This window comes from Macrotis lagotis, chromosome 1, assembly GCF_037893015.1.
Source record: "Macrotis lagotis isolate mMagLag1 chromosome 1, bilby.v1.9.chrom.fasta, whole genome shotgun sequence".
Classification (NCBI taxonomy): Eukaryota; Metazoa; Chordata; class Mammalia; order Peramelemorphia; family Peramelidae; genus Macrotis; species Macrotis lagotis.
The window spans coordinates 427,204,725-427,229,719 of NC_133658.1; the positions used below are offsets into that span (position 1 = coordinate 427,204,725).

At 36.3% G+C, this 24,995-nt stretch overlaps 2 pseudogenes; both read left to right on the forward strand.

Moving 5' to 3' along the window:
- The window catches only part of LOC141504278 (signal recognition particle receptor subunit alpha-like), a 32,101-nt pseudogene extending 16,207 nt beyond the window's left edge, over window positions 1-15,894 (forward strand).
- A 12-nt stretch (window positions 15,895-15,906) lies between these two features.
- On the forward strand, window positions 15,907-16,453 carry LOC141504283 (signal recognition particle receptor subunit alpha pseudogene; annotated as a pseudogene).
- Window positions 16,454-24,995: the final 8,542 nt, after the last annotated feature.

Genomic DNA, 24,995 nt, shown 5'->3' on the forward strand with positions numbered 1-24,995 from the left:
GTATTAAAACATAAAAATAAAAGCAGCTCTACAATACATAAGTAGCAAAGAATAGGCACAAGAGAGTTCTCAAAAGAGCAATTGAAAACTATTAATAACCACATGAAATAATGATCCAAATTATTAAAAGGAAATGGAAATGAAAACAACTGAGAGTTTTACTTCATACCCAGCAAACTTGCAGATGACAAAAATAAGAATGGTCATTATTGGAGGGGTTGTGGAAAGACAGGTACACTAACTCATAGCTGATTTAACTGTAAATTAAATTGCCCTTTTTAGAAAACAATTTTGGAATCATAAAAAAATGTTGAATATTTTCCTACAAAATAGATACAAAGAAAAATCATATATATGCAGAGGATTTACAGCAGTATTTTTTGTACTAGAAAAGAACTGGAAACAAAGTAGAAGCCCAATGATTAGGGAATGTCTAAAAAAAAGTTTTAGTACATGCTGTAAAAAATGATGAACTTGATTACTACAGAGAAACATGGGGAGTCACGAAGAACTGATGCAAAGTGAAGAAAGCAGAATGAAGAAAAATGCAGATGCAATATCAATATAGATGGAATCATATGTATTATCAATATAAACATATGCAGTGTCAATATAAATAGAAAAAATATCAACAAAACCACTGAAATTGAATTCAACAAATTCTAGTTTGACCCCCAGAGAAGAAATATGGAAGGGTATCTCCTCAATTTGTTCTCCTATTGTTTTCCTTTTCTAGTCTGTTTCTGAGAGGGGCAAAGAGATGGAATACATTGGAAAAGGTAAGTTATAAAAAAATAAAAATATCAATAAACTTTATTTTTTGAAAAAGTGTCATATTTGACTCCTTGTTCCAAATTTTCTTGGTATTTTGATGCAATATTTCTGTATTCTAGCTTATTAACTCTGCTTTCCAATTTTGAAGAATCAGCAAATTTAATGAGCATGTCATCCACGCCTTCATCCAAATCATTCATAAAAACAACAAACAAAAAACCCCCTTAATATAGGACATTGGAAGACTAGAATCCCAAGCTAAAAAATAGGACCTCAGCAGCTTTCTGGCCTAACACTTTTCTGATATTGTGCCAGGAAAAGAAGAATATTTGGAGATCAGCAAATGCCAGTACTCATCTAGATTTTGCAACTTAGTCGCTATATAACCTGTGAAACTTACTTGCCTATATTCTCTGATATATAAAATGATTTGATTGGACTGGATAGTCTCTAAAATCTTACCTAACTTTAAACATTCCATTTTCCATGATTCTAGAGTTGCATTTAACTTTGATATTCCATGGTTAGGTTGCATGGTTAGGGTATAGGGGGGAAAATTGCTTTTGTATTCAGAACAAATTCAAGCCCTATTCCTGATTTATACTACACAAATAACTATGAACTAATTCATTTAAACTCCTGCTTCCTGTCCTCTCTTCTGTAAATTGAAGCATTAGTTTTAGGTGTCTCAGGTCTACTCTATATCTCTCATTCCAAATGTTCAAAAGCCATCTGTTCAATCATTTATTTTTTTTTATCCTTTTTGCTTGCATGTTGCTATTAAATCAAGCAGGCCTATTTTCCTTTTGAAAATCAAGAAAATGTTTTCTAGATTTCCATCATTTTCTAGCTTTCATCACGTCTTTTCTAAGGTAACAATGACCATATGTATATGCACTCACTCAGATCCCAGCCCGGTGACCTAAATTGAAAACACTGAGGTATTTTTTGACCATCTCTTCACTCAGTTTCCTCAAGTTTTTGCAGATTCTCAGATGAAAAACTGAGTTCACCTGCAGTTCCTATTTCCTCTTTAAAGTCCTTTTGATCAAGTTAACAGCTCCCCAGGAAAACATGTTCTTCTGAGTCTTCAAGTCTCCCTTCTTCAAGAGAGGCAATCTGCCTCTAGCCAAGAGCCCTTTGTTTCCATACCTAAATTTTCCTGCATGACTCTCATTTCTTTTTTCCATTTTTCTTTCTCTCTCATTTGGTATTTCAATTCTTTTTTAAACTTTTCCATAAGCTTTTGTATTTGAGTCCAATTTATAGACTGTTTTGAGTTTCCCCCGTGAGTGATTTTTCAATGATTTCTTCTTCAGACATGACATTGTTATCATTTTTGTCTATAAAGAATTTTTCTTTTGTGAGCAATCTTTTAGCTTCTATGCTCATCTTTGTTGAGTTAGTTCTGCTCCTGGGGTATAGGGAATATAGATACAAGCTTTTATTTTTGCTGGGGCTGGGATCCTATTCCTTGTCTTTGGCCAAGATGTTACCTATTCAGTCCAGGCCTTGCCTTTGCAGAGTTGTTTCCTCCTTTATGTCCAGGTTCTGACTTAGCAGTGATTTGTTTCTGATCTAGTCCTGTCTTTTATTCTGGTGTTCCCTGGGTTCAGACTTTGTTTGGGTTTGGGACCCTCATTGCTGGCTTACTATTTAGCTTCCTGGACCTCTGCTGTTGCCAGGCTGCCAGGACCTTGATTGCACTGAGGCTAAAAGCTTCCTGCTGGCTTTCCTGTTCTTCCACCTCCTTGGCTTTACTTCCTCCTTTCCCCCAAAGAGACAAAACTTCACTAAGGTTCCTCTATGATGTCTACTATTGAAAACTTCATTGAAGCTTCTCTTTTTCTTGGTGGGATATGTAGTTTGAATGTCAGAGTAGAGGCTTCATTTATCAAAAGCTTTGGGAGCATGTTGGCTTCACTCCACCATCTTGGCTCCACCCAGGAAGTCCCTGTTTCCATATCCTAAACCATTTTCTTCTTCTTTGAAACCAACCACGTGACAACCAACCACGTGACTTCCTATCTTAATAACCAACCTAGGGCAATAAACTAGTTATCAAAAATGATTACATTCTGATTTCACTATGCTGTTAACTTACCATTTTCTGAGTTTCACATTCCTCAACTGTAAAATAAATTAATACCTATATAATCTATGTAACAAGGTTGTTGTAAATGCAGGTTTTTGCTATCATTATCTACCTCTTTCTTATCCAAAGTCACAACCTTCAGCTGAGAGGAGCAATTAAATCCTCAAAAGTGTCCTCCAAATCTCCTAATTTCTTCTTGAGGTCTTTTAAGAAAGTAGAAACACATACTATGCTTTCTCTGGTAAAGTAATTACTTCCCACATGAACTGACAGAACTAAGAATTTGAAGAAAAGTAGTATGACATAGTGGAGAAAGAGCTGGTCTCAGAGTCCTGAGAGACATGGAATGTCTGCCAATAAAATCAAAATTCTAAACCTTATTCCTATGGCAAATTAGTTAGAATTTTGTGCATTTAAAATAATATGAAAGAATAAATAAATGACAAAGAATGAAAAAGAAATATTAAACATTTTCTCTAAGCACCAGAGATATAAATACAGAAACTGAAACTTTCCTTGACCTTAAAGAGCTTATATTCCAATAGAGGAATTCCAAGGAAAGGAATTTTTGGTCTACATTGTCATAGGCTTGGTAAAGACTATTCCTTTCCAAAAGCATTGGTACTGTTGATCACTGTGCTAGAGCAAGATGTGGAAAACTTGAAGTATGATAACATGCACGTGATTTACATATACTCTAATGAAGTTCATCTACTATACATCACAGAGATGACCTTGAACCATGCTAGCAGAATTTGAGCTTTGGTAGATCTAAGTTCCTACCACATTGGAAAGGTTTCAAGTATTAGTGCTGAAGAAGACTAAATATTATCTAAGTATCAGTGTAGTTCATTGCAGAGAAGCTCATTCCTAGAGAGCTGGCCAACTACTAATGAATTTTTTGGCCAGAGAAACTAATTAAAATGTCCATTAAGGACATCAGTTGTAGGACCCAAATCATGAAATCAAAAGACTTCTGAAGTATTGGAAAAATATAAATGTAAGTTGAAGTATACTTAGAAGAAGACCAAGGCACAATAGTGAGATGGCTACAAGCATATTGAGTACAGAAAACTTCAGAAAATTGAAGATATTTAACTTGGACAAGAGAAAACTCATGGGAGCCTGATAGCTGCCTTTGAGTATCTGTAAACTATTATACTGCAGAAGCTGTTATGTGGAAATAAAATTAAACTTATCTTGTACAACTCCAGAGAGAACTAAAACTTAACCAATTTAAATCAATGGATAGGTATAAAGGACCTATTATATGCAAATCACTGTATCATGAACTAGAAACAGAAAAAATAAAATAATATATAACTTTAAATGGTATCTTAAGGTGTGAAAACAATAGACATATATTTTCATATGAGTCTCATTTCATAACATTTTGATGCCTTCTGCCACTATCTCCTCCTTCACTACTATCTCACATGAAGACTTGGTCTTTCTTGCAAAGACAAACTCCTTTTACCTCTTGCTAGGAGATGAGATCCCATTCTATCCTATTGCCAACAAATTGCCCCTTCTGTCATCCACCTCTCTCATTTATCTTTAATCTCTCCTTGACTACTTGTTCCTTTCCTATTGCCTGCAAACATATACTTGTCCTTCTCATACTCAAAAAGATCTTACCTGATCCTTCCATTTCAACTAATTATTATCGTATGTCTCTTGCCTTTTGTAGTTAAACTCCATAAGAAGGTAGTAGGTGCCACCATTTCATTTCCTCCAACTCTTCTTAATCCTTTGCAATTCAGCTTCTAATCTAATCATTCCAATAAAACTGCTCTGAGCAAAGTTACCAGTGCTCTCCTAATTGCCAAATTCAGTGATTTTTTTTAGTCAATTCTAATTCATCTTGGACTCTTTTCAGATTTTAATATTATCATTTTTCTCTCTTTTCTTTGATACTATCTTTTCCCAAGGTTTTTGGAATACCACTCTATCCTTGTTCTCCTCCTACCTGACTGTTCCTTCTCAGTGTCCTTTTGCAGAGCATACCCATCTGCCATAGGCTTCCCACAGGGGGGTTTCTGTCCAGGGACCTCTTCTCTTCTCCCTCAATGCTACTTCATTTGGTGGTCTCATCAGTTCCCAGAGATTTATTTTTCATTTCTATGCTAATGATTCTCAAATCTCCTTAGCCAGATCTAACCTGTCAGCTGAGTTATGGACTAGCAGACATCTGAAACTAGATATCTGAAATTGAAGTCATTATTTTTTCCCTAAACTCTTCTCCCTTCCAAACTTCCATTTTACTGTCAAGGGCTCTAGCATCTTCCCAGTTTACACCTAGGTATAATTTTTGACTCCTTACTATCTCTCAATCTGTCCCTCCCCACTCCTATATCTAATCTATTCCCATGACCTATTGCTTTCCACTTTGCAACATCCCTTGAATATGCCTCCTTCTCCTCTCTAATACAGCCAACACTCTAGTAAACTTTCATATCACCTCATGTCTGGATTATTGCAATAGCCTGCTAGGTGGTCAGCCTGCCATGAGTCTCTCCCCACTCTAATCTATCCTCCAATTACCAGTCTTCCAAAGTGACTTCCCTATATTGTAGACCTGACTATAATACTGCCATGCTAAATAAACTTCAATGGCTCCCTATCACCTCCAGATAAAATATAGAATTCTCCATTTGGTGTTCAAAAGTCTTTACAATCCATCCTTCCTCCTTTCCTTTTCCCTTTTATGCCTTATTCCCCCTTCCACATAGTCTTTGATACAGACATTAGCCTCCTTGCTTACATGAATGAATAAGACATTCCATCTCTTGGCTCTGAACATTTTCTTTGGCTGTTTCCCATGCCAATGTTTCCCCTCCTCATTTTTCCCTTCTGACTCCTTCAAGTTTCAACTAAAATGTTACTTTCTATAATTTTTTTCCAATCTTTCTTAATTCTAGTATCCTCCACTTATTATTTTCTATTTTTCATATATATATATATATATATATATGTAACTTGTCTATACATATTTGTTTGTTTATTATCTCCCCCATTAGATTGTGAGCTCCTTGAGGGCAAAGTACTATTTAATAAATACTTATTGATTTATTGTTATCAACTTGGAGGAAGTTTAGTTCATATCCCAAGGATCTATACCTATGAGACTAGGGACTAGACCAATGATTTCATAGGTAATGTGAATTCCTATTTTCACCAATGCATGTTGGCACCTTGTCTGGAATTAAAAGATTTAAAGTATTACCTAAAAGCCAGAAAGTTAATGTTACTTTAGATAGGATCTTATCAGGAAGGTAAATGTACTCTAGACTTTTTAGGAACAGTTGCAGTTATTAGGACCAGCTGCACTCCTTGACAAGGTAAAGATTCCTGAAGGGAGAAAAGTACTTTGGGAATATGATAGAGGTGCCTACTCCTTGTAATCCTTCTCCATCAATAAGATTTATGCATACAGACTGAAATTTAAAGGTTCTATTTGTAAACCTTTTATTAGATGATGAGATCCTTGAGGACAAGGGCTTTGTTGTTTTTCATTTGGGAAATACCAAGCCCTAACACAGTACACTGAAGCTGTAGGTACTTAGTAAATATTTATTGAAATGGATTGAAAATAAGTCTCCCACCTCTCTTCTCTGTTTGGTATGAGCTTTCCTGAGGGAGATGTTCATTTTCCAAATGAGTTTTCTTATTCTGCAAGGCCAGTGATTCTACAAATGGAGTTGAAGAAATGGAAGAATATGTAGAAACCAGATTTATGTCAGCATCTTGGCTTGACTAAAATGGGCTAGAGACATTGCAATTTCATTCTTGGTACATTTTCTTCCACCCTTCTTAGCTACAAAGAACTTTCATAACTATATTCCATAAGCCAAGTTGACATCCTTGGAATTTTGCTATAGTTTCTGCCTAGAACCCTCAGTGATTATGGAGAGCACGCATCTTTCATATGGCATGCCAGGATTGAAAATACACACTTAATATAACCCATGTGCTATAAAACAACAGAGTAGGAAAAAGGGGAATTGTGAAGGGCAAATTGCTCAGTACCTAGCGTGGCTTTCATGAAGTAATAATGGCAATAACTCACATATCTATAGCTCTTTAAGTCTTAGTAAATGTTTTCTTCACAACCTCCCTGGGAATTAGTAATCCCAAATCTAATTGACTATATTTTAAGGATGAAGAGAGTAGGTTAGAGGAGTGAAGTGACTCACCCAGTCTTAAAAATGAAAGCCTAGATTCCACCTTCAGGCCTCCTGACTCCAAGACATTGGCTCTTTTTGTTTTGTTATAAAACAAGCATTTCCAAAACATAGTACAATAGAAAAAAGATGATTGTACATAAAACTTCAAATCAACTTTGTATAACTTGCTATTCCTTCCAAATATACAATAAAATTATCATGTAAATTTTTTCTTCTCCCAAACATGGCTACTATTATAACCAAATAGGTATATGACTGTGTGTGTGTGTCACACATACACATGCACACACACACACACACACACACACACACATCCATACATACTTCTATACATACATAATTCTATACATACTTCTATTTATCAGTTCTTTCTCTGGATACAGATAGCATCTTTCTTCATAGGCCCTTTTATAGTTCATTTGAGTATTTATTATAGACAAATAACTTATTCATTCAATGACATTCTTTTTTTTATAGGGTTTTGCAAGGCAAATGGGGTTAAGTAGCTTGCCCAAAGTCACACAGCTAGGTAATTATTAAGTGTCTGAGGTTGGATTTGAACTCAGGTACTCCTGACTCCAGGGCCGGTGCTATATCCACTGCACCACCTAGCCGCCCCTCAAAGTCATTCTTAAAGGAATATTGCTGTTGCCATATACAATATTCTCTTGGTTCTCCTCATTTCACTTCATTATTTTGTGCAAGTCTGACCATGTTTTTCTAAAATCACTAATCTCATCATTTCTCATAGTAGTACAGTATTCCATCACAATCATATGTCACAACTTGTTCAGTCATTCCCCAACTGAAGGGCATCCATATGTGTGTTTATGGGTTCTTTTCCTTTTTCCCTTATCATTTTTGGTAACAGTATTGTTGGATGAAAGAGAAAGTTACTTAAATAATTCTTTTGGGCATAATTCCAGATTATCATTCAAAATGGCTAGGTCAGTTTACAATTCCACAAAAAAATAAATTAATGTCCCAATTTTTCCACATCCTCTCCAACATTTGTCACTTTATCCTATCATTTTAGCTGATCTGATAGTTGTAAAATTTTCATCAGCTAAAAGGTTTCAGGAATTTGAGAAAAAGTGAAGGAATTCACTTAAAAGACCAACTTGAATCAGAAGAATTTAGTGACAAAAAATTTTATTTATGTAATATTGTGGGTTCTAAAGTAACAAGAAAATTGAAGTAGATTTTTTAGGGAAATCACCAGAGTTCCTTAAGAAATTAGCAAAGATAAGAGAGAAATTAAGGACAGTTACTAAGGCATTGAAACCAGACTGATAATAGCAACCAGCAGAGTTTAAGAACAGGTAGGTGCTGGGATAGGGATGAGGAAGGAGTTAGGGAGATGAAAAGAAGGGTTTAAGGAGTGGCTAACACATAGACTGCATGTGTCCTGAGAGGTCAATTAAGTGTCTTCAGGTGGTATCCACAGGTAGATAATGGGATGGGAGTAAGTGCAGAAGTTCAAAGATTTAATCCTTTCATGGTAGGGAAGAGATTTATTCTTTTGTTGATAGTTTAATCCTTTCAGGCTAAGGCAGGGATTTATTTGTTTGCTAATAGGGTTTTGTCTTGTGTCTCTGGGCTGTCCTTACTGAGGCAAGGCATTGAAGAATATTGATCTCATCAAAATGATATCTCAAGGTTTTTTAATCTGTATGTCTCTAATCAGTAATGATCTAGAGTGTTGTATGTGACTATAAATTGTTTTGATATCTTCATTGGGAAAGGGTCTTTTCATATCCTTTGACAATATCTGGGAATAACTTGTATTCTTATGGATTTGAAAAAGTTCTGTTTGTGAATTTCCTTCCAACTTATTTTTGCTCACTATTTTCCTTCTGTCTTTTCTGCCCTATTTCTGTTACTATATCTTCTCCTTTTACTCTCTTATTGCTTATTTTACATAGACCTCTATAATTCTCTTTATCTTCTTCCCCTACCCTCCTAATTTTATTCTATATAAGTTCTTAAAATTGCCTCTCTCTCCCATGGTATCCTGCAGTATTATCACCTCTTCAGATGGATACTTTGTTTCTTCTTCAACTCATATGAAAGTAAGCATTACAACCCTCCAGCCTATCTGTTTACACTATTTTAGTTCTCCATTTCATACCCAGTTTTTGAGATAATTGCTCCTTTTTAACCTCTTCCTAAATAATTTTTTAGAATCAATCTATCATAAACATCTCAGCCACCTTTCTTTAAAGCTAACTTAGTAATGATAATATGATTGCACAGCCCTCTCTCACTTAAATCCAATTCACTGTCAAGTCATGACATCAACTTCCTGATGTTATGTTCCTCTTCAAGAACAGAGGACAAACAATGAACAAGAAATGTTAATAGTTTTAAGAATACTGATAACATTTTCATAGAAGTAAATAGCTTAACTTTTATCAACGCCTTATAATTAGGTTTGAATGATTTCCTTATATTTTTTTCTGGATTTTTTATATTGACTTTTCCATTGAGCCATGGTAAAACATATAAACCCCTTCTCAAAATAATGTTTTTATATGTATAAAGTAAAACAGATAGGGCTAAAGGGAAAATGACTATATTGAGATATAATTATAAAAATGTTGGAGGGTAGAAAATACATTAGAAAATAGTGAAGAGACAAACAAATGATCCCAATAGCTAGGGAGAAAGGAATGGTTACCTAAAAAACCAAGGCTGATATATAGGGAACTCATTAACCAAATTGATTTTAAAGATAGATAATAAAAGAACAAATTATTGTAATTTTTCGGTTGTGTCTGATTCCTTGTGGCTCTATTTGGGGTTTTCTTGGCAAAGCTACAGGAGTGGTTTGCCATTGCCTTTTCCAACTCATTTTACAGATGAGGAACCGAGGCAAAACAGGGTTAAGTGACTTGCCTAGAATCAAACATCTAGTAACTATCTGAAACTAGATTTGAACTTGATGCTGAGTCTTTCCTGTCCCAAGTCCAGTGCTCTATCTGCTGTGATACCTAGCTGACCTGAAAGAACAGGGTATAGAGGATGAATAAAAAAAGCATAGTGAGTTGAAAAAAATTAGTATCAAAGGCAAAAGCTCAGAATGTATTGAGAAAGGTGAGGAACAATAGCTTCATTCTGCATTTATTTGTTAGTTTATTTGTTTTTAACTAAATTGGAAAGCATAGTAGAGCTTAAAAAAGGAATTGGATTGCTTCTCAAGGCTGATGTCATAATGACATAAGATAAGAGAGAAGGAAGAAATATTCTATTTGGGTTCTATTTTCTCTACTAAAAACACCAAACTTTGGACAGTAAATGACAAAACAAAAATGGGTAATAGAGAGGTAAACCCCAAGATAAGGAGAGAGTTCATCTGGTAAACTTCACTATTAGAAAAACATGATAGAATGCAAATGGTATTAGTTTGGGATTCAGAAGACTTTCTAGCCTTATGATTCTAGGTACATTACATATCTTCTATAAGCATCATTTTCTCCCTCTGGAAGATAGGATTGTTTTTAGTGGCACTAGCTCCCTCCCTTATGAAGAAAGACCTTTATAAATCAGAGAACTCTATAAAACTATCAACCATTACATATCAGTTTGTATGACCTTTGGTGCATTCTTGTTGTACTAAATCTCCCTAAATTTATATGGATTGGAAAGTAGGCTATCCCAAAGGGCAAAACACAACTGATAATTTCCTTGAATACTAATATGCTGATCCTGAGAAAAATCACTTCCTTCTCCAGTCAAGTGTTGTTATTGTCATCATTTTTTGGTAATATTCAATTTTTTTGTGACTTCATTTGGGGATTTTCTTGGTATAGAAATTTTCCTTTTGGTTTTCCTTTTCCTCCTCTAGAGCATTTTTCAGATGAGGAGCTGAGGCAATACAGGGTTAATTGACTTGCCCAGGATGACACAGCTAGTAAGTGTCTGATGTCAGATTTGAACTCATGAAAATAAATATTCTTGACTTTAGGTCCTGTACTCTTACCTCTGTATCACCTAGCTGTCCTTTAGTTGAATGTCAAAGCTATAAAACTGGGGTTATGGGGAAGATCACAAAAATTTGGTGGATCCAGCTTCAACCAGTTCCAGATTAATGTTTATAGTATGACCATTTATACTTCAGAAATGTAAATGTGCCAAATCTACATATCAAGACTTGATTTATTTTTTTGTTGATTGTCTAATCTTGAAAGAATAAAGGAGACAAATGTAAATAATACAAATTAAACTTAGAATTGTGTCTTGTATTCTCCAGAGACAGTTGTTCAAGACTTACCAGTATACTGCTGGAAGAGATTCTAAATAATCTCTAAAGTCCTTCCAGCTCTAAATTCTATGATTTTTATACTGTCCTCTCTGGGTTTTAGTTGCCATATTTGCTATATCTGGACAATCATTTAAGTATTAATTTAAAAGAGAAACCTAAACCAGATGATCACTTAGTTCTTTCCAATTTTAAGATCAATGACATTATGCTGCTATTCCATCACTATTGCTTTAGAAATTTGATCTGATCTTCCAATTTGGATGTGATTCTTGTGGGCTACTGATAAAGGTGGCAAAATGGAACAGTGGAAAGAACATTAGCATAGGAGGCAAAAGGAGACAGATTTAAAGCCTGCTTATTTATTGAAATAATGCTTTGCTTTTCCATTGCAGTCTAAGGACAGTTGACTACTAGGATATCTTGAACACTAAGGAATTTTGTGCTAAATGAATTTATTGATTCTAAATGTTTGGGATGAGATAGGGAAGAAATTCAAATCTTAACTGAATTCAAATGTAATTACATTTTTTCCTCCCAATCTGTTTGATATAAAAGCTAAAAATCAGCACTTTATTTTCAGTGTGATGTTTATATATTTTTTCCTTTTATTCATTCATATAGGGAATTAAACAAACAAAACAAAAACAACCTTGCAAACAAGAAAACTGTTTCAGGCTCTAGAAGAACTTAATTCCCTCTCTAGGGAACTCAAAGTCTAGTATGAGGATAAGGTAGATCACTACATTGTACAATATTGATCAGTGCATTGGAGAGAGTTGGAATAAAATATAATGTGAAATCTTTCTAAAACTTTCTACTCAGGAAAAAATTTAACCTATCTAAGCTTTGGATTCTTTATCTGTAAAATATGCAAGGCTTTCATTGAGTTGGATGTCCTTTGGATATCTTTTAGCTCTAGATTGATGATACAGTTATTAATTAGATTTTTATTTCTATCATTTATTACCAAAGAATTTCATGTAATCATTCTTCAAAAGAGTCATTTCAGGTCCTGACTGAGGATTCAATGGCTTTGTTACTCTGCATAGAATTGTGTCTTGCATTGATTTTGTAGGGTTTTTGGAAAAAATGCTAGCGAGCAAAGACAAAATTTTGCCTGTGAAAACAGGCAAAATTTTGCAAGCAAACAAGGTATGGATATAAGCTGTGTTGAGCACACCTATAAATAAGATGGTTTAGTTGGTTCTTGTCCTTTCTTATTGAAGAAGACCAAAACAACATCACTATATTAGAGACAAGTTACAGTGTATTTGACTATAGCTAATCAGACCACTATGAACTTGGAATGCTCATAAGTCAAGCACAAATAGTCCATGTGAACACTTGAATTGGGTACTCTAAACTTATGCATATCACATGTCCTTTGAGCTGCTTCCATTCTACCTTCCTAATAAAATATAGGACCTTGTCTGATGACAGTATGCCATTCTGACTGGTTCTATGCCAGTGTCTCTCCATGCTGTACAGAAAATTCCAAAGTTCTTAAAATCTTCAGAGTGTTCTTGTTTTGCTTCTTCTCTCCCTCTGTTGTGTATTTGTCCTCTGTGAGTTCTCCATAAAATAGTCTTTTTGATATTCAAATAACATAGCCATAGTTTAGCTCTAGAAAGGACCTCATTGTCTGGTATCTTAAACTGTCAGATTATCTTCAAAATCTTCTTAAAATAATTTGAACAGAATAGATTTAATATCCTAGCAGGACCCAAGTAGGCTGTCCAGGTTTCACAGGCATACAAAAATGAAGTCAACCTAATGACTCTTTAGATCTTCAGTTTGGCAGTCAGTCTAATTCCTCTTCTCTCCCACACTTTCTTTCAGAGACTCCTAAATGTTGAACTAACTTTAGCAATGTATGTGTCAACCTCCTTATCAATATGTACTTCCCTGGAAAGTGTAGTGCCAAGGTAAGTGAACTTATCCACAGTATTCAAAATTTCTTCATTTGCTGTAACCAATGTTTCCACATATAGATGGTGTGGTGCTGACTGGTGAGCACCTATGTTTTCTTTTTGTCAATTGTGCGACCCAAATTAACACAAGCAGCAGAGAATCAATCCACATTTTCTTGTATTTCAGCTTCAGAGGGTGCACTGAATACACAATCATCTGCAAACAGAAAGTCATGCACCAACACTTCTTCCACTTTGGTCTTGGCTTGTAGCCTTTTCAAGTCAAACTTACCTTCAGTGTAGTAGCTGACTTTGATGCTGTGTTCATCTTCAGGGAAGGTGTGTGATAAAATGCCTATGGTCTTTTACAAGGAAAAAAAAATGCATTCCTTCATGTCCTCTTTAGAGAAAACCTTAAGCATTATAATCAATCCTGGGCCATTGCCAGTTGTCTTAACCTTGAATAACTCTGGAGGAGAGAATAAGGTTGAATACTTTGTCCAACTCTAAGTCACTCATTTCTTATTCACCTGCAAGTCATGATATCACTAGTCCTCTTTGATATCAAAGGCTCAACAACAACAGTCATTATAATTTCATTGATATCCAGTTTAGATTATTTTTTTTTCAACCTAGCATTTACTATGTGTAAGGCAAGGCTGTTAGGTAGTACAGGAGATAGAGTGCCAGGTCTAAAGTTAGGAAGACCTGAGTTCAAATTCAACCTCAGACATTTTCTGCCTATGTGACCCTGGGCAAGTCATTTTATCCTATTTGCCTCAATTGCCTCATCTGGAAAATGAATTGGAGAAGGAAATGGAAACTCTATCCATTTTCTTAGTTAAGAAAACCCTACATGGGGTCACAAAGAGTTGAACATGACTGAAACAACTGAATAACAACAACAATAACAACAAATGTACAAGGTACTGAAAATAAAAAAAAAATGACAAAAAGTTCTCAGCCAGCAGCAGGAAGCTGTGGGGATTCCAGTTACCATCTACTTCCTACCCTGCTGCCCAGGTGGCATGCTCAAGTTCTTCTTCATCTTCTCCAAGGGTGAGTTTGTGCTCTGGTGTTTCTAGGACCCAAGCAACTGTGAACCTGCCATCAAGTTGTTGATCTTCTCCATGCTGCTACAAGAACTGGGAAGCAACAAGTCCTTTCACCAAGAGGCATTCACAGTCAAACACAAACTGGACAACCAGTTTGAAAGTTTTAAACTCTTAAGGCAGACAAATTGATAGATGATGGGCATCCAGTTCTTCTGAGAAAAGCATCACACAGAAATTCAACAAGTCTACTAAATATCACCTTTGATGTCCTCAGTCTGGTTTTACATTTCCTTTTTTTTTTAGTTTTGTTTTTGTTTTTTGCAAGGCAATGGGGTTAAGTGGCTTGCCCAGAGCCACACAGCTAGGTAATTATTAAGTGTCTGAGGCTGGATTTGAACTCAGGTACTCCTGACTCCAGGGCCAGTGCTCTATCCACTGCACCACCTAGCTGCCCCCTTTACATTTCCTTTGTGTAACAGGGGAAAGCAGTAAGATTTGTGCTCCCATGCCATGAAGAAGTTTAAAGATTATCAAAAAGCTGAAGAAAACTGTGAGGTCAATGAATGGGATTCATCGGGAAAAGTCAAAGAAGAAAGCTAAAAGTAACAAGAAGAATGAAGGAACCAAGAAAGAGGGTACTAAAAGAGGGTACAGGAAAGCCTGATCTCCCAGTTGGTCCCAGGGTTAGACTAGAATTGTCCAAAGAAGAACTGATGCCCAATAAGTATGAGAAAGTGTGGAAGAGGTGCTGAGAAGTCCAGCAAGTCCTCAAAATCAATTCACCAAAGAAGAAAGGCAAAAAAGACACTTTGAATATGGGCACTGCATGGCTAAGTTAACAATGATCTAGACTGCAGTAACTCAGATGGTGAGGGAGTCACTCAGAATTCAGCTAAACCCAGTTTACAAAAGGACTCCTGGGCAGCATGCTTGGGATACTAAAAGACTTGGTTGACTCCAAGAATTAATAATGGAGATGATGATGATGATGATGGTAATAATAATAATGTTTGTCCATCAGTATCAAAGAGGGCCATATTGATCAAGTGATTGGTGGCATTACTTGCACAATTATGTTTATCATGGTGAAGGATATGATATAAAAAGCATCCTTCTTACTTGCCTTTACCAGAACCATTATACTCCATGGCCTGATTGGTGGAAAACAGAATTATTGGTGGTGGTCTGGCTGCTGTGGGAGTCTCTTAACTTGGTTTCTCTTGCTCCCATGTCAGCAAGGCACCAGGGCATAGCACTAATGCTGAGTAAGCATTCACAAGTGATATCTGGTGACAGAGTATGACAACCCAATATATCCAAGACTGTCTCTCGATAGATTGTCTGTACAGCCTTTTCTTTAAGTTCTTACCCCTTTGAGCTATTCAGCAGTATGATACAATAGGCAACAGTTTTAACATTAAGACAATGTGGTATAGTGGGTAGAGCACCATCAGTTCAAATCTGGCCTCAGAGACTTGACAAGAGCTTAAATCATGAAGCCTTGGAATCTTTGCTGGAAAAGATGCAAGATCACCTAACTGCTAAGAATATGGCTACAGATATTGCTCTCCAACTCTGAGATTCTGTCGCCAACAAGATTGGAAAATAACTTCAGCATCTTATGGCTGCCTGTGACACATTTGGGGCAGGAATAGTGGTGCAGCTGCACACCCATAATATAGTATCTTAGTGCTCTGCACTCTTCAGAGAACCATGGTGGTCTAATCATGGTGCATCGGTTTGAAAAGGGCCATGACAAATACGATGCTGGCATTGCCATGGAGGCCATTTCATTTGCTCAGAATCAAGCTTTTGATGTGATCTTGGTGGATGCAACTGACCGAATGCAAGACCCTTGCATTTTCTTGTCATCCTTGATAACTGTTTTGGCTAAACATTACTGTCAACTCACCCAACCTGCTGTTTGTTGGGGAGACCTTGGTGGAAAATGATGTTGTTATAATTCAACAAAACTCTGGTTGATCACTCTATGGTCTAAACCTTGGTTCTTTGATGGCATTTTTATCAAAAAAATTGATACCATTGATGACATGGTGAGCATTGCCATTTCTAGGCAAACCTATTGTCTTTTTGGGACTGGCCAGACCTACAGTGACCTGTATAGCTTTAATGCTAAGGCTGTGGTGGCTGCCCTCATGAAGGTCTAACTTGGCACAGTACCCCATACCAAATCACTGCTTTCCTCTATGTTTTTCACCCCGAGTCAAGAATGAACTTTGGAATATGAAATAAGTTTGTCATGAATGCATTGCAAACACAGAATAAAGTAAATTCCAGGTGCTTGCAATTTTCCCAGTACCTTGTTTTGGTCAGTCTCCCCACCCAACCTAGATTCTCCACTGCAAGGATGAATCAATCATCTACCCACTGACCCTCAGCACAGTCCTGTGTTCCTTCCCCCCCTCCAACTCAGGAGCTCTTTCACTTGTGTCATTACAGCTCTGACCAATGACTGGAAGACCCTGACACCAGAGCTTTCTATTTAACCACACTATGAAAGTGGTCCAAAAGACTTCTGTGCCTAATAATCAGATTCAAATGTGATTTGGAATTTCTACCAAAGCAGACCTAATTTAGTGCCTTGATTTATCAGGATTCACTGATACATACATGTCTTTCATTCCCTATTTATGTGCTGTGGTACAGAATAGAATCCACCTCAGTCAGTATAGACTATATTCTTAATTGCTGCTAATTCTGACAACTATAGCTCACTCATAACTGTAAAAGATACAATTTGGTCAGAGTGACCCAATACAAGGCAAAGATAAATCCCTATTGTCTTCAGTTAAACTTTCTCAATGAGGGGAGTAAAGTAACAGTATGCATTAGACTTATTGACCTTTTAACACATCCTCTGAGCCCTTCTCTAAAATTCATTTGTGAGTTTTGCATGTCATCCTATCCTATCCTTCCTGAGAGTCCTGTTGGAAAGGCATAAGTTCCCATTCTCCATCTTTCCCAGAAGATCCTGCTAAAAGAGGCATGTAGCTTCCTTATCCCTATCTTCTCCAGAGTTCTTGGTATACAAGTGCTACATTGAAGAATACAAACTCTAGTTAAGATTTGTCTTGTAATTCAATATTCCAGATGTGCTGTTAGTGCACAGAGAAATTCCCAGAGAAATGCATAATTTACATAAATAAATTTAATAAACAATGCTGAAGAAAAAAAGATTGTCTTAAGGAATTTAGATTCCATTGCTGGGGAGGAATGTCAGTCACACAACCTAGATGGTCTTAGTAAGGTATGATAGAACAAAGAAAGCTACAGATTATAGAGAAATTTGAAGAGAAAAGCTGTGTCTACTTTAGAATTTGAGATTCTGTCATTGTTTTTATTAAGAGACAGAGTATCCAGAGTTCAAGCACTGGTCTGACCCAGAAAGTATTCATATGAACTATACAGGGTAGGAAGCACAGATCCCAAATAGAGGGAACCTGTAGATGTTTCTGCAAAATCCCTTTGCTGGGAGTCAATCTGCATGCATGTGTCCAAAGGAGAAGACTGGAATTTTTCACAGATTTTAAGCTCTAGATGAGAATCAGAGGAGAAACATTAGAGCTAGAGGGAAGCATAGCTATAAAGATGCTTGTTTGCCTAGTTTCCTGTGATTATAGGATTATGGATTTAGAGATAGCAGGAAATTTACAGAGATTACTGAGTACAGCCTTCTCACATTGCTGATGAGTAAAATGAGGAGCAAGGAATTTAAGTGACTTGTTCAGGGAACATAGATGTGGAAACTGTCTGAGATGAAGACCCATTCTGTCTCCAAATTCTCCAAATCCAATCCAGAGTTCTTTGCACTATACCACAAAGCACAGACTGCTTTCCCATCCTTTGTTGGCCCTACATGAGACTGAGAAGCTTCAAGTGACACTGATAACAAGAATTTTAATCTCATATTTAATCTCATGGGGCCAACATGAAACCATCAAGGCCCATGTCCTTACACTATAGAATACACAGGTGGGACCCAACTTGTCCTAGGCTATATTACATTAGCCAAGCCAAGATTTCACACAGTTTCTCAGATTCCAAGTCCAGCATTCTTTCACTAAGCCATTCCATATCCCCCAAAAGTGTCCATTTCTCTCACTCAGCAACATTCTGGCCCCCAGAAGATAAATAATTTGAACAAAAAAGTCATAGTTCCTGCCTTCAGTGACTTTGGAGTCCATTTGTGTAAACACTTTATGATCCTGGGAAATAAAACAAGGAAAGATAATTTTAGTTTAGGGGGAAACAGTTCTAAATTTGGAGACAGAAGATTCAGGTTAAAGTCCTCTTTTTATCACAGAAATGGGAATGTCTAAATAGATTTGGACAAGTCCTTTCCCTACCTTAATCTCAGTTTCTTTTTCTGCCAAATGGAAATGATAGCCCTGGCTATCCTCACAGATCTGTTGTGAACACCACATGGAAAAACTGACACTGAAGAGCTATGTAAATGGCAATGTACTTGGTAAACTCTAAAGTATTCTTGAGCACAGATGGCAAAATGCTGTGTAAATGGTGAAGTGGAAACTGCTGAATGCAAAGAATTGATTACATTATTACCTGGAACCTGAGCAGTGAGGGGGAGGATGGCCCCCTCTCCCTACCTAGTTTACATTTCCTCTTTGACACACACACCCCTAGGCACTGAGTAAAGTATTTATGTTCACAAGCAGCTGTAAACTATTATCTGTGACAATGAGGTCAGCTTTAAAACAAACCTCCCTTCTATTATGAAATCTTTACCATTATCACATGATGCACAGACCTTAAATACATTGTCTGCAATGTGGTCAGACTCTTGTGGGGTTTGGTGTATTTCTGCTGTTTTCTTTTTTCTTTTCTTTCTTGCCTCAAGGAAGTTAAACAAGGTCAGAAAATTCATAGGCAAGTTGGATTGTGTAATGTATAAAATTATTCCAGCCATTTTTTCCCTTTTAGGAGCTACAAACCAACTAACTACACTTAAGAGTGAATGTACCTTCTGGAATCTGCCTGGAGGTGCCCCCCCCCCACAGACTCTTTCATTTTCTCCTCCCCATTTGAATGCCTTGACTTGATCTAACTGGCCTACTGAGGCATCTAAACAGTCCCTGACATCCTTTGAAGAAGGCTTATATTTTACAAATAGTCAGGGCTTAATAATTGAATGTTGAATTTCATTGGGTTTAAGATCATAGAAACATAGATTGAATGAACTGGAAGGGACCTTAGAATTATGAGCTGAAAAAAATATTAGAAATCATCTTGCCCAAAGTAACGCAGCTAAAGAAAAATTGACCTCCTAGAAAAAAAAGATCATCATCCTTTCCCCTGTAACATGCTATCAAATCAATTCTACTAGGTAATAAAAAACAGTGGCAAAGATACCTTACTTTGTAGATTTCTCATAATTTATGGAATTTAAGTCAAAATTAGGTGGATATAAGTGTCACTATGCAATAATAGAACAAACATTGGGTTTGAAGTCAAGAGAGGTTCAGATTCCATCTATAGCACTCACTGGTATGTGACCTTGGGCATGTCATTTAACTTCTCTTAGTCTTAGTTTTTTCCTCAATAAAATGCAATTAGATTATATTGCTTCTAAAGCCCCTGAAATGCATATGTTGTTTGTTCTAAGTTCTTGAAGTTTATTCCAGCTCTGTCTCTATGCTATAAGACTGCAAGGATTCTTCCTGTCCCGCCACTGCATAACCTATGTTTCCAAGGTCTTTATTGTAAGATTCTAACTCATATGAAAAATAATTAAAGATTTAATATTCTAATCTAGAACATTAAAGCCTTTTTCCTGTTACTCATTTTTCCCCATGTAAGGGCTCTTTGTACAGGCAGTATTTGAGTAACATACATTGACCATTTGAGTAACATACTGTGTAAAACAGAGTTCAGTTGTATTTTATATGCCCCAGAGACATTTATTCAAGGCAATCCTAAGGGATGGAGCAGTGTTATGGTGTGAGGATAGCAAGTACATATGAGAAAATGGCACAGTCATTTTGGGAGTAGGATACACTACACAATCCAATTGCTGACATAGAGACCTTTCAAGTTACAAGAATGAAGTCATGGATCAAACAATATCAGACAGGGTCATCCTTCCTACTTCCTAATGTGCTGTCCCTGAACCATATTAGACATCTAAAGGAAAAATGGTAAGGGAAGAAGAGTCCTCCATGGGGGAGAGGAGCAGATGATGGCTCAGATTGTTTCTGGCTCTGATATTCTGTGTATCCCATGAGTCTTTGTGAATGCATGAGCAAATTTCCTGACTTCACAATCTAGAAGTGCCTTCATTGTACTGAATGATTTTTTAATACAAAATGGAGTTACATTCCAAAAACCAGTAGAATTAGTCAGACACGAAGCAGCCTTGATCTTGAGCAACCCCACTAGGTTTTTAAGAGAGGGAAGTCAAAAAAATTCCTATCCAATTCTCCCCTAAAGCAATTTTCACTTCCCGTTCAGCCTGATCCTCTGTGAAGGCCTCCCCACTCAGCCAAAGAGCTACTGGCATCTACTTGAATGATAGGCATATCTGGTCCCCAGGAAAAAGCAAATTCTCTTGTTCAGATTATTAGGGATTTAGAGATTGAAGACAAAAGATTTAAAGCCACTGAAATGGCGAAGTAATTCGCAGCTCTTTGGGATGTTAAACTGCTTAGGATTTTATTAAGGCAAAATATTGTTACAAAGTACATTGGCCAAAAGCACTCTGAGGACAGACCAGGTGAAGTATAGCGCACGTGTGTGTGTGTGTGTGTGTGTGTGTGTGTGTGTGTGTCTGTGTCTGTGTGTCTGTGTGTGTGTGTGTGAGAGAGAGAGAGAGAGAGAGAGAGAGAGAGAGACATAGACAGAGACAATGAGAGAAGGGCCAGCAGTCTTGGGATTTTGATTTAACCAGGCCACATGATGAGGAAAAGCAAGAGAAAGCCCCAGCCTCAAAGGCATGGTGCTTGCTATTAAATACCCTTCTATGATAGGTTGGACAGAGGGTGGCACTTGGGGAGTTGTCTTACATCTTAAACTAGGTATCTCCCAATTGCAAGCTAAGTACTGGTCCTTCCTGTTCCAAGGTACTCTACCACAGCCAAGGTTAAGTGAAGGGGAAAATTGGGGGGGGGGCAAGATACAAATAGCAATGTCAAGGGGAGACAGGCTACGATCAACAGGGATCAGTTTACATCTCAAAATTGGGGAACCCCTACCCATTTAACAAGATTTAACAGCATTTAAGATTACAGTTTTTGTTTCTGTTATATTCATAATTTCCTACATCATTTCCCTGCATTTCTGTGACTCTCTAATGAGTAACATGCTTGGGAAGGGCCTGAACTATCTGGATATGGTGTCCTCTACCTTGGAAAATCTACAAGGATTAATTCCTATATCTTCCTGAATTGCTGGGTTTTCTTCCAATTGCCCTAGAAAAAAAAAACATCTTTATTTTTATGTCAATAATAGAAAATAGTATAGTAGAGATAGCAAGGTACAGTCACAAAGGATCTGATCAACCACCAACTTAGAATGTTACAGAAACCTAAAATGTCAGAAAAACAGAGGACTAAGGATCATAAAATATAGACTGTCTTAGCTAAAATGTATTTTCTTAATCATCTAGTTCAACTACTTTCTTGCATGTCAGTTGAGAAGCCCAGGAAGTCAAGATAAGAAAAAAAATAAGTTCTACCTCCATCTTGTATCTCCTTGTCAACCCTTTGCCAGGGTTGACAGTCTCCAGACTAAATTGAAACTTTGCATCTCTTTTTTTTTTCTTAATCAAAGTGATTATGAATCCTTTCTTTCTTAGCTTTATTTGACCTTTGCCATCCATGAGAATAGTCCCATCTTTGATTTCACCATCACTTGCAACTGCCACTTCTATGATTTGAATTCAGGAATTCCTATCTTTGTTCACAATCTTCTTGCTTTCCATTTCTCCCTTCCAAATCTATTTTTTAATCCTTATTGCAATTTCCAGTCTCTTTATCAATTTCTTTGTCACTTATGACTCCTATTCTGGTCTTACTTTCCTCTCTTCACAGTATTGGAGTCAGTGCAATTATGCATTATCCTCCATTCATAGTAAGGTTGCCTGCTGTCCTAATACTATTTATATATATACAAATTTCATGCAAATGCCAGAATCTTCCTTTTCTGTTATTCTTCCCAAAGTAGAGGCTAAAGAAGTCACAACATTATATCCATCAAGTTCACAAAAGTTCAAGTTATATAACTTCAACTGGACTTTCATTTCAGGACAGCAAAATTCATACTTTTCTTTGACACTATTCTGCTTGCTTCAATAATTGTTACAAACAGCATTTTCTTACCTTGAGCAAGTAATACCTACTCTGCCTTCCCACCTACAACCAGAAGATAATCTTACCTTCTACTTTTATGAGGGGAAAAAAAGTTATCTTCTGAAACTTTCCTCTCTTCCTCACTCAAATTTTTCCTATTTTATTCCTGTCACTGAAGAAAAGATGGCCTCTGATCATCTCAATGATGGCACCAAGAATTCCCTTACTCGATCAACAAATCTCAAGATAAGAGATATCTTGGATGAGGAGAGAGAAAATTCTATCTTTATTTGTAAACATTTAATCTCCAACCTAAGTGGGATTCTTGTTAATAGGAATTTTAAGCAAATATAAGAATTGAGAGAATCATATTGTAAAACCATGTCATCTATATGAAACCTCATTGGTTACTTAACTCAGTTTTTATTATTCTTTGTCTTTTATGATTAACCCCACCCCCATTTTGTATCAGCTTTGTCATTCATAAGGATACCATCCACCCAGGGGTTTTGGTAAGATCCTAGATTCATTCATAAAACCAGCTTTGTTATTTCATTTATAGCCTAAGAAAATTATGGTTACCACTACTCTTCTTTCTCTTATTTTCATTTCTTCCCTACTTACTGTTTCATTCCCCACCATCCACCAACATAACTTGGTTTATCTTATTCATTAAAAAAAAAACCCTTACTTATCCTATGATCCTTGGCAGCTATCTGACTATCTCTCCTTCCAATTAATGTCAATACCTATAAACTGCCTTCACTGCCTTACCACCCACTCACTTCTCAATTCCTTATAATCTGGTTTCTAAACTGAAACTTTTCTCAAAGGTTATCAACAGACTGAAACAGATTTGCTAAGTCAAATGACCACCAACTTCCTACTTAACCATATTTAAAACCTCAAAGGTAGTTTTAATTGTTCTTCCTTATTGCAATTAATTGCACAAACTCTTACATCCACAATATATTTTATTTCAAACCCTTTTCTTCACTCACACATCTACTACCCCAGTACAGGTTTCAATGCCTCTCATCTAGACTACAATAATAGATTCCTAATTTATTTGCCTCTTATAGTTTTTCCTCCTCTCAGCTGCTAAATATCACTCCAGAAGCGTAGATTTAAGTATGTTATTCCTGTGTTTGGGGGAAAAAAAAACACCTTTCTAGGATATTGTTGTTGTTGTCAATTAGTCACCTTTTATTTTCTCTTCCTTCCCAATTAAGAAGGAAATAGAGTAATAAATGTGTGTAATCCAACAAAACTGATTTCCACAATGTCTACATCCAAAAATATTTATTTCAGTTTGAATTTTTAATCTATCACTTCTCTGTCAGGAGGTGAGGAAGGTAACATGTTATGTCATCAGTCCTTTGGACTCAAGATTGGTCATTACATTGGTCAGATTTCTTAAGTCTTTTAAAATTGTCTTGCTAATGCTATTTTTGCTATTTGATTTATTTTTCTATTCACTTCACATTTTATCAGCTCATTCATTTCCAAGCTTCTCTAAACACATCCCTTTCATCATTTCTTATGGCACAATAGTATTCTGTTGCAGTCACATATCATAATTTGTTCTGTCAATCCTAAACTGATGAGTACTTCCTAGGTTTCCAGTTCTTTCAAGTTCAAAAGAAAAGTTTGTGTAAAATACAAATGTCTTTTTAACATAAATAGTATTTTTTCTCTTATTTTGAACTTTATGGTATATAGGACTATTTAAGGCTTTATGGAATCAAAGGGTATCCATAGTTTAGTGATTTGTAGGGGTACATGTTCTAGAAATACTTTCCAAAATAGCTAAAGTAATTCACATTTCTACAATAGAGGTTTAGGGTACCTGTACTTCCAAAGTCTTTAATGCCTTTATTTATTTAGAGACTACACATTTCCTCTAGGATAAAATGTGAATTCCTTAGTCCATCATTTAAGACTCTTCAAAATATAACTCACACTTAATGTTTGCACCTTTATTTCTTATAATTCATCTTAGCTAAATCTATGTTTTGGTCAACCTGATCAAGTAAGAATAACTCAATATTCTATCTCTAATTTCCCTGCATTTGCACAACATGCCCTTGGGGTGCTTAGACCGGTAACAGAAGTTTTATCCAGGCCAACATTAGCTTTTTCTAAATCCCAGTCATTCCAGAGCTTTAAGCATGGCGCTTGAAGGTCAACCCCTAGGGCAGTATTAGTCCTTTTTCCAGAGGCCTCAGCCTTCCTAGATTGAAGAAAAGCTTGGTAGAGTATGCAATAGATCTTTCTTGAGTTCCCTCCCTTCTGATTCTTGGCAAAATATATGAAATATATTTAAGAATATTCAGTGGAGGAAAAAATATAATTTTATTTTGTTTTGCCAAGAAGACTAATACTT